The sequence below is a fragment of the Cebus imitator genome, unplaced genomic scaffold (assembly GCF_001604975.1).
Source record: "Cebus imitator isolate Cc_AM_T3 unplaced genomic scaffold, Cebus_imitator-1.0 Scaffold380, whole genome shotgun sequence".
NCBI classification, from domain to species: domain Eukaryota; kingdom Metazoa; phylum Chordata; class Mammalia; order Primates; family Cebidae; genus Cebus; species Cebus imitator.
Window position 1 is genome coordinate 59,887 of NW_016107695.1, and position 8,519 is coordinate 68,405.

Sequence of the window (8,519 nt, forward strand, 5' to 3'; positions counted from 1 at the left end):
AGTAATTTTTGCTGGGGTGTAATCAATAAAATTTCCCTGCATCCAGTGGTTCGTCAACCACTAAGATATCTCCTACCTCAAGGGAAGATGGCCTGAACCAGTGTATGTCAGCCAGCAGGAGTCTAATAAAACTGACAAATTTACAGACGAGACAGGACCACATACAAGAGTCACAGACAAAGGGTGGGTGCCCCCCAGATGGGAGACCAGTCAGATGCCTGCCCGGCCACTTTCTCGGAAGAATTTTCAGGGGCATCTTGGCTAAGGTGTACCCATATAATCCCCGGGCCTGGTCACCTCAGGATGGAAGTCCAAATAGGACAGCTCTGAGGTGAATCACCGTTATGCCCTACGACGCCCCAGTGGAACCGCGGGTGAAGGCCCACACAAGCCCTGTAGCCTTTCAGCCTTGGGACTACATATATACACACTCACTCTCTCACTCACACAGAGGTTATGGAAAACAGCCGAACGCTGCCACCCACTATGCCAGCTACCAGAAGGCGAACGCTGGTACCCACTGCACCAACTACCAGGGGGCTGCCACCCACTACGACAGCCACCAGAAGGCGAACACTGGTACCCACTGCACCAGCTACCAGAAGCCTCAAGCGACGTCTCGGTGAGGCTTGCCAGGTCAGAGTTGCAATGACTTGTTAGTCCCCCGACTCAGGCCCTTCCTTTGAACTAGTTCCCAGACCAGACTTACCTCCGGAGGTTTTTTTTTTTTAGGACCCTGAGGAATTTTGGGTGAATGTCGGCCGAGAGGTCGCTTATCCTCCACGGTGGAACTCCGGGGCCCTGGGAAAGAAGAGGGGGCGCCTCCCCAGAGGCCCCCGAGGTAGGAGCGGCTGCCCGGGTGAGACTCTGAGATGGCTTTTGTCTGGTGATAACAAAAAGAGAATATCTTGGTGGGACCTCCAAATGTTGTACTGGATCGAGCGTAGAAAGTGAGTACCAAGACAAAATTATGCCAGATTGCAGGGTCATTTATTATGCCGGCGACCACAGAGGACTCACGTCTCTCCAACCTGTGGCGTTGAAAGGAGGGTGCCAAGACTTTTTATACCCGAAAAACCACCTTGGGAGTGGGGTGAGGAGCGGGGATGGGGATGAAAAGGTTTCAGACATTCCAAGGGCCAGGGGATTCTGTAATTCACCTCCTGCGCGGAGATGAGGGTAGGGGTCTCTGGACATTCCAAGGGCCAGGGGACTCTGTAATTCACCTCCTGGGTGAAGACGAGGGTGGGGGTATCCGGACATTCCAAGGGCCAGGGGACTTTTGTCATTCTGTTTGTTACTTCAGTGCTTTACAGAAGTCAAGATAAGCATTTGTTTACACACAGATCTTAGTTATCCTGGGCTGCTTATTTTAGTTATTACCAGTAAGCAAAGGCTAGCAATTCTGGCACAATATCACACCACTGTCAGTATTAGATCAATGAGACAGAAAATTAACAAGGATATTCAGGACTTGAAGTCAGCTCTGGATCAAGTGGACCTAGTAGACATCTATAGAACTCTCTACCCTAAATCAACAGAACATACTTTCTTCTCAGTGCCACATAGCAGTTATTCTAAAATTGATCACATAATTGGAAGTAAAGCACTCCTCAGCAAATGCAAAAGAACTGAAGTCATAACACACAGTCTTTCAGACCACAGTGCAATCAAATTGGAACTCAGGATTAAGAAACTCACTCAAAACTACACAATTTATTTTCTTCTTCTTTTTTTTTTTTAAGATGGAATCTCACTCTGTCACCCAGGCCAGGCTGGAGTACAATGGCAGGGTCTTGGCTCACTGCAACTTCTGCCTCCCAGGTTCAAGCAGTTCTCCGGCTTCAGCCTCCTTAGTAGCTGGGATTACAGGTGTGTGCCACCACATCCGGCTAATTTTTGTATTTTTAGTAGAGACGGGGTTTCTCTGTGTTGGCCAGGCTGGTCTCAAGCTCCTGGCCTCGTTATTCACCCACCTCGACCCCCGAAATGCTGGGATTACAGGTGTGAGCCACTGCACCCAGCCAAAACCACAAAATTTCATGGAAATTGAACAACTGGTTCCTGAATGACTCCTGGGGGAAATAATGAAATTAAGGCAGAAATCAAGAAGCTCTTTGAAACCAATGAGGACAAAAAGACAATGTACCAGTATCTCTGGGACACAGCTAAAACAGTGTTAAGAGGGAAATTTATAGCACTACATGCCCACATCAGAAAGCTAGAAAGATCTCAAATCAACACCCTAACATCACAATTAAAAGAGCTACAGAGGCAAAAGAAAACTAATCCAAAAGCTAGCAGAAGACAAGAAATAACTAAGATCTGAGAAGGAGGAGACAGAGACACAAGAAACCCTCCAAAAAAATCAATGAATCCCGGAGTCAGTTTTTATGAAAAAATTAACAAAATAGGTAGACTGCTAGCTAGACTAATAAGAAGAGAGAGAAGAATCAAATAGACACAATAAAAAATGATAAAGGGGATATACCACTGATACCACAGAAATACTACCATTAGAGAATACTATAAACACCTCTATGCCAATAAACTAGAAAATCTAGAAGAAATGGATAAATTCCTGGATGCTTACACCCTACCAAGACTAAACCAGGAAGAAGTTGAATCACTAAATAGACCAATAACAAACTCTGAAATTGAGGCAGTAATTAATAGCCTACCAACCAACAAAACCCCAGGACCAGATGGATTCACAGCTGAATTCTACCAGAGATACAAAGAGGAGCGGTACCATTCCTACTGAAACAATTCCAAACAATTGAAAAGGAGGGACTCCTTCCAACTCATTTTATGAAGCCAGCATCATCCTGATACCAAAATTGGAAAGAGACACAAAAAAAGAAAACTTCAGGCTAATATCCCTGATGACCATCAGTGCAAAAGTTCACAATAAAATATTGGCAAACCGAATCCAGCAGCACACCAAAAAACTTATCTACCATGATCAAGTTGGCTTCAACCCTGGGATGCAAGGCTGGTTCAACATATGCAAATCAATAAACTTAATCCATCTCATAAACAGAACCAAAGACAAAAACCACATGATTATTTCAATAGCTGCAGAAAAGGCCTTTGATAATCAAATTCAATATCCCTTCGTGTTAAAAACTCTCAATGAACTAGATATTGATTGAACATATCTCAAAATAATAAGATCTTTTTATGACAAACCCACAGCCAATATCATATTGAATGGGCAAAAGCTGGAAGCATTCTCTTTGAAAACCTGTACAGGACAAGGATGTCCTTTCTTACCATTCCTATTCAACATAATAGTGGAAGTTCTGGCCAGGGCAATCAGGCAAGAGAAAGAAATAAAGAGTATTCAAATAGGAAGAGAAGAAGTCAAGTTGTCTCTATTTGCAGACGACATGATTTTATATTTAGAAAACCACATCATCTCAGCCCAAAAACTTCTGGAACTGATAAGCAACTTCAGCAAAGTCTCAGCATACAAAATCAATGTGGAAAAATCACAAGCATTCCTTTACAACAACAATAGGTAAGCAGAGAGCCAAATCATGAATGAACTCCCATTCACAATCACTACAAAAGGATAAAATACCTAGGAATAGAGCTAACAAGGGAGGTGAAAGACCTCTTCAAGGAGAACTACAAACCACTGCTCAAAGAAATAACAGGGGACACAAACAAATGGAAAAACATTCCATCCTCATGGATAGGAAGAATCAATATTGTGAAAATGGCTACACTGCCCCAAGTAATTTATACATTCAATGCTATTCCCATCAAACTACCATTGATATTTTTTGCAGAATTAGAAAAAACTGTTTTAAATTTCATATGGAATCAAAGAAGACCCCATATAGCCAAGACAATCTTAAGCAAAAAGAACAAAGCTGGAGGCATTATGCTACCTGACTTCAAAGTATATTACAAGGCTACAGTAACCAAAAGAGCACAGTACTGGTACCAAAACAAACATAAGACCAATGGAGCAGAACAGAGACCTCAGAAATAACACCATACATGTATAGCCATCTGACCTTTGACAAAACTGACGAAAACAAGCAATGGGAAAAGGATCTCCTACTTAGTAAATGGTGGCGGGAAAACTGGTTAGCCATATGCAGAAAACTGAAACTGGAACCCTTCCTTACATTTTTTACAAAAATTAACTTAAGATAGTTTAAAGACTTAAATGTATAACCCCAAACCATAAAAATAAAAGAAAATCTAGGCAATACCATTCAGGAGATAGGCACGGGCAAAGACTTCATGACAAAAATGTCAAAAGCAATTGCAACAAAAATCAAGATTGACAAATGGGATCTAATTAAACTAAATAGCTTCTGCACAGCAAAAGAAATTATCATCAGAGTGAACAGGCAACCTACAGGATAGGAGAAAATTTTTGCAGTCTCATCTGACAAAGGTCTAATATCCAGAATTTGCAAGGAACTTAAACATATTTACAAGAAAAAAAAAACCCCATTAAAAAGGGGGCAAAGGATATGAACAGATACTTCTCAAAAGGAGACATTTATGTGGCTAACAAAAATATATATATTTTAAAAAGCCCAACATCAGTGATCATCAGAGAAATGCAAATCAAAACCACAATGAGATGCCATCTCATGCCAATCAGAATGGTGATTATTAAAAAGTCAGGAAACAGGCTGGTCATGGTGGTGCACGCCTGTAATCCTAGCACTTTGGGAAGCCGAGGTGGGCAGAGCACAAGGTCAAGAGATTGAAACCATCCTAGCTAACATGGTGAAACCCCGTCTCTACTAAAAATACAAAAACTAGCTGGGCATGGTGGCATGTGCTTGTAGTCCCAGCTACTCAGGAGGCTGAGCCAGGAGAATTGCTTGAACCTGGGAGGCAGAGGTTGTAGTGAGCCAAGATTGCACCACTGCACTCTAGCCTGGTGGCAGAGCAAGACTCCATCTCAGAAAAAAAAAAAAAAATAGATGCTGGTGAGGCTGTAGAGAAATAGGAATGCTTTTACACTGTTGATGGGAATGTAAATTAGTTAAACCATTGTGGAAGACAGTACAGTAATTCCTCAAGATCTAGAACCAGAAATACCATTTGACCCAGCAATTCTGTTACTGGGTATATACCCAAAAGAATATAAATCATTCAACTATAAAGACACATACACATGTATGTTTATTTCAGCACTATTTACAATAGAAAGACATGGAGCTAACTCAAATGCCCATCAATGACAGACTGGATAAAGAAAATGTGGTATATATACACCATGGAATACTATGTAGCCATAAAAAGGAATGAGATCATTGAGATCATGTCCTTTGTAGAGACATGGATGAAGCTGGAAACCATCATTCTTAGCAAACTAACACAGGAGCAAAAACCAAACACTGCATACTCTCACTCATAAGTGGGAGCTGAACATTGAGACCATATGGACATATAGAGGGGAACAATACACACCAGGGCCTGTTGGGGGTGGGAGTTGAGGAGAGGGAACTTAGAGGATGGGTAAACAGGTACAGCAAATCACCATGGCACACGTATACCTATGTAACAAACCTGCACGTTCTGCACATGTATTCCGTGTTTTTAGAAGAAATTTTAAAAACATTTTGATCATTTTCTTACTATTTATACCAATTCTGTTAGTAAACTAAAATTCTCTGAGAGTTTCCTTCTTGCAACTCTATATCAGAACAACTGTTCTTTCATAATAAAATAAAAATATGCTTGGTGGAAAAAAAATCACTCCACCATTATACAGAGCATACACGTCATAGTTGTAGCCAAGAAATCTCTAAAAAAGGAGCAATTGATGCAAACTTTGACCACAGAAGAAATTAGTAATAAGAAACCTATGAAATATGCCATATCATGAAATGTGCCTTCCTGATGAACTTGTCAGGATGAATTAATTGCAAAATATACTACCTAGTAATTGACTTGACTGCTTCATAGACTTGTTTGTAAAATGAGAATTATACCTTTTTCCTAAGATTTGTATGTGAATTAAATAATATGTAATCAAGCACTTGTGCACATTTATCCTTATTAAGTCTGACATCTCCAAGTTACCTTTAGCTCTGTTCTTTCTCTTACCCTTCTCTAAATCCCCATATACACTTAGTTGTTAAATTCTATAGATTTTAATTTTTTGAAGTGGCTCAAAATAGCTTCAGTTTTCCATTTCTATTAGATCTCTAGCATAGGTACTCACTTCTCTCAAATCTGTTTCAATAGCTCCTTTCATTCCATGATTCATTTATTATTTTTTTTTGTTCAACAGACTCATGCATCTACTATGTTCTAGGCACTGTGTGAGATGTAGATTGTACTGTGGTGAAAAAACAGACAATGCCCTTGACCTCACTGAACTTCTTTTGTATTGAGGGTATTCAGCAACTTACACCTCTTTAATAGTAAATGCTTCCAAGAATAAGCCAGGGAGAAAACCCAATGGGCCTATTTTTCTTTGCCATAAGTCTCATGGAGTTTTCATCTTGGAAGCATAACTTCATATCACTCGTTGCCTCAAAACCCCTCAGTGGTTCTTCATTGCCTTATGCATGAATACCAACTCTTCTGCCTACTTTTAAGGTTCTAGATTGTCCCTAATATAATACTCTGCTATTATCTGAGGTTAAGTGGATTCCAGGTTCATTATAAACATTTCAGATCCTAGCAACACTTGTTACTGCCAACCCAAGGTCTTTCTCACTTCTTCTCCAGGTTGGGTTAGATACCTTTCTTTCTCCTCTCATAATATCGTGTATTATTGCCTTTCTTCTACCATAATACCTCTTTCCTCCTCTTCTTTCCCAATATACTATGTTGAGACCTGTATCAAAAAAACCTCTGCCCTGCTATCATCAGCCTATTTCCCCATACCACCTAGGCCGCACTTCACCAGGATCCTATAAAAGGGTGGAATCACCTGACTCCACCAGACTATCATGCTAAATATTCAAGTACATAACTTTTGAACCATTTGCCCACTGTGAAAATTACTCACATGAAATATCACATAAACTTTTCCTTTAGTCAAATCTGAACATCCTACTCATCTGACTTCTTGCTTCTCTAAGCGTTTCAGGGTGGGTTATGGAACTTTCTTTATGTGGTTCATCAGGCTCCTCTATATTCCCAACCTCTCTTTCACATGTATTTTGAGTTCCTTTCCTTAAAAGCAATCTGACTTTTCCCTGAAGAGTGCCACTGCAGTCCTCTTAAATGGTTGTCTTGTTGAAGGAAAATGATAATTACAAAGAGACCAAATAAAAACCTTTTTCAGCCAGTAAATTCTGGTTTCATAATTTTATGAATTGATTAATGTTAAGAGATTAGTGAAAGTGGCTGTGACAAAAGGGTGAAGAGGTCCACAGGAAGTGATGCTGCTACACTTTGTATTAAAGAATTCCTGGGAATAGTTCACAAGATTGAAAATGCAAAGATAAAATGTTGGAAGCTGATCTAAACTTAGAAATCAGAATGACAATTTATCAATATAGAAGATTAAGTAATAGTATGAGAAGAGGCAAACAGTTCACACTACTATTGGTAACTTTGTTTTCTTTGTTTTTTTTTAAACAAAGAATAAGACTAATTCTCCATGTTTCTCATGTTTTAAATTATGGCATACTAAATAAATTAGTTTTACAATTTAAAAAATTCCTGATATATTTCTACCTAGCAGTAAGAGAGTTTTTGATGTTTCAACAAAAGTTCTTAAGTGTCGCTGAACAATTTTAATTTTTCTCTTTGATTATTAAGATCACCTTGCACGATTTCAACTTCTATAGTCATTTTTGTAGTCCTACCATGCCAAGCTTGGACTGGCTGTATGCTAGTTTCTCAATTCCTTAACCAACTCACATTCAATTGCCTTTTACTTCCTTTTACTCCTCTACACCTTGCTATTGCCAATATTAGTATGACCTCTGAAATCTTTATTTCAAGCAAGTTATTTTCATGCAATCATTTTCTGTCCTTTCAGCTCACCACCTCTAGTACCCTGAAGACAGCCACTCTTTAATCTTATTGAAATCGCCAGTTCATTGGCTTCTGTCAACCATTTATAGCCCTCTAATTTCCTTCCTTATTCAGCTTACATTTCAGGGCTCATCATTATAATCACTCCTTTCCAAACACACTCCAATTGTTTTGTCTCTCTTCCTCACCTAGAAAACTCCTTTGTGAATGAACCCTGTTATCTGCTTTGTCCAAGCCTGAATCCAAGTAGCTAAGCTTGACTGAGAACCTCACAAAGCCAGACTGGCTAGTATCACTTTAAATTCATGACCACAAGTCTCAAGTAGGCAAAGCACTTGGCATCCTGGAAACTTTGCTTTCTTGCTCTCTGACACACCTTATTCTTCCTCAAATCTTCTGTATCTCTCTCCTTTACTCAACTGTCAACTGATTTTCCCTTTATATTTCATTAAGGAAAGAAAATATGTCAGAAATAAAAATCCTTCGTTTTCCACTTACCTGCTTGCAGCTGCAGCCACCTTCTGTCTTTCCTGTTAGAATAG